General features: G+C 40.0%; 1 protein-coding gene across 1 annotated transcript in view; it reads left to right on the top strand.

The window, feature by feature from the left end:
- The first annotated feature begins 1520 nt into the window (after window positions 1–1520).
- The window catches only part of LOC106536581 (mucin-15), a 22802-nt gene continuing 21430 nt past the window's right edge, over window positions 1521–2892 (top strand). Inside the window, exon 1 of the mRNA XM_014033885.1 lies at window positions 1521–1642. The gene's annotated coding sequence lies outside the window, so the exon portion shown is untranslated. The remainder of the gene's footprint in view (window positions 1643–2892) is intronic.

Below are 2892 nucleotides of genomic sequence, written 5' to 3'. Positions count from 1 at the left end.
TTAAATATTTAGCTAGCCACCTAAATGTTTAAGTTAAATATTTAGCTAGCTACACTTACAGTATGTTGTACAGTAACGTTTTTAAATAAAGATGGGCTGATTTGGACCAACACTGTTAGATTTTAGCTGTAGATATTTGAGGCTTTTGCATGCTGTTAGTGGAACGCTCACACGCAGGTGTAAAGTCACAGCTCTAGCACTTTTGAGAGGAGTTAGAGAGGCATGTGAACAAAGTGAGATAGGTTTGAGAAATTCACCAGAGCACTGCAATTATTTTGAGAGCACAGTTGATATTTCCAACAGGTTCAAAACTGAAGTGACAAGACTGTAAACTGCTTCAAACAACACCGGGAAATGAATAACCCTTTGAAACATCACAAAAGTGTTTGAGACACTCCCCTTTGAATGCCATTCTTTAACTGCCAGAGAGACTTCCTCAAGAAACAAACCTCCATGAGAAAATCACAATATTTATTGCTAATAATCAAGGGAAACTATTGTTAAAATACATTGTGAATGGTAAATATATAATTTAATACAAACACACAAACAGTATCTGACAAATTGTATAAATAAATCCTCTAGAGTGTATTTTATTTGGTTTTGAACTGTAAGTCACTTTAAGCTCAATCTGCCTGTGGAAATATTAAAAAACAGAAAGCAACCCTTGACAAATCTCACAAAGAAAAGTTCTGTACACAAGCTGTGGGCGCCAAATTGAACTTATAACAAGTATCTGTGTCAAAACACAATCATGGTTACATGGAGTGGGTTCAGGGTTTTCGGGGAATTGCTGTCTAACTTTTTAAATTGAAACGTGTAACGCGTAGGTTTTCATTAACAAAACAGCACATTCAGACCTTGTTCTTAACTCAAAGCACACCGGCTCTGAGTGCCACTTTATCTGCCTCACTCTCCTGCTCAAATGAATTCAATCGCCTGCGTGACTCACTTGACTGAGGAATGAGAGACGAACAATCCCGGCTCATTTGACGCACTCTACCTGAGAGTTCACAAAGTCGCGCGTGGAAGCCTGATGGAGACGAGAGACAAAGGCGGGGATGAAACCCGAACTCGTCAGGCTCCTCTTGTTTTTTTTTTTTTTTTTCGTTGCCATGACTACGGCAGTCCTCTCCAGTTCCTCGGTGGAAAGAGAAGAGGCACGGAGGGACGGGTGGCAAATGGCTCCGCCCGCCGAGGGAATTTATAGACCTAACTTGGCAACTAAAGACTGACATATTGAACCTATGTAGATGGCATCATGGTATAGTATATTTACATAATAATAATAATAATAATAATAATAATAATAATAATAATAATAATAATAATAATAATAATAAATAGTATAATTACAAACTAAATCAAACTTTAGAAATCTCTTCTCTTCCTCTTTGCCATCCCTGCTCTCCGTGGCCTTTTCACAGCGCCCGGCGGATGCACTTCAGGGCGTGTTGCTTTGGCAGGTGCAGAAGCAGGTTGAGCAGGTTGCGAGTGTCACTCTGTTGGGCCCTCCTCCCTCCGTTTCCCCTGTTTGATTCTCTCCAGGGCAACTGCTGATTCACTGTTACGAGTCGGCAGGTCAGCGAGGAGAGTTGGTTGTCTGTGCACCTGTTCTCATCTGACACAACCAGAGATCAAGGTAAGAACTCGCTGCGACAGAGAGATTTCAAATTTTAACCAGCAACAAACAGGAAACAGGGTTTCGTATAAAACTGAAAAGATAAAATCTGTAGTGTCAGATTTACAAGAGTGGTGATTCAAAAAGTAAAATGCCACAGAGAGAGGAAATGAGGTTAGAATTTGGAACAAATCAAAGTAAATTGCCATGTCAATGCATAGATTAAACTCATCCAAGGTAAACATACCAAACACTATCAATGTTTTCTTCTTATTAATTAATTATGAGCCGTGGTTTGTGCCATATGTTGATATGTGCTTAATTTGTAGCGTGACACCACTGGTTGTTTATCGGATCATGTATTTGTCATGGACGGAGCAGGAAGTATACTGCTGGAGACTCAACACCTTGTATATCACAGCTATTAGAGTTGTATTAATATGAATGTTCTGTAAATTAGAGTCAATGAAGAGCTGATAACAACAGTGAACAGCTTAAATGTCAGCTAATTACCATGTTTGTGTGTCTGTATGTGGGTGGAAAGGTGTTTTCGGGGTGTAGTGTTTCTTTTCTGTGTATGTGTGTTCCTTTGTTTACGGGGGACTGGATCTCGGGGAAGTTAGAGCTGACAGGACTGCTGAAGCGATAGCTGGTACAGACTCTGACAGAGCAGCAGAGTGGGAACTCACTTTCAGCAGAAGGCTTCTCGGTGTGTGATGGGTCAGAGGTAAACATGTCTTCCTGTCTTCTCGACCCGCTGCCTCTCAAAGGCCCGTTGGAGAGACACCCAAGGACAAATACACTCTCAGAGCAGCAGTGTGGGAGGATGTGGGAATAATATGAAGGACAGGAAGTGACACTGACTTGGATTAAACAACCCACATATGTGGGCAGCACGAGTCCAAAATATCGAGAACATCTGTCTTTGAGCAGTCTGAGACGTTTCAGGTGACCTGTGAGACTTCTAGAGACAAGGTTTTAAGTCGTTACCACCAATCTGATGTTTGAACAATCAGGATTGTCTGCACAGATGATATATTATTTTACAAAACACATTTTATAACAAACCTATACAACATGTTCCTCAGATTTCATTTTAAATCTCAAAGGCCTTTGGCACAGTTAGACTTTTAAACACAGCTGTCTTCCTTGTTCCGCATACAATTATTATTACTCATCTAAATATTAAGTTAACTTTTCAGAGTGGTCACATTAAAGTGAAGGGCATTTATTAGCTGGCTGATATATACTGTATATATACAGTATATATA

Source organism: Austrofundulus limnaeus, unplaced genomic scaffold, assembly GCF_001266775.1.
Source record: "Austrofundulus limnaeus strain Quisiro unplaced genomic scaffold, Austrofundulus_limnaeus-1.0 Scaffold1884, whole genome shotgun sequence".
NCBI lineage: Eukaryota > Metazoa > Chordata > Actinopteri > Cyprinodontiformes > Rivulidae > Austrofundulus > Austrofundulus limnaeus.
The sequence above is the reverse complement of the archived record's forward strand: the minus strand, read 5'-3'. Positions and strand labels throughout refer to the sequence as shown.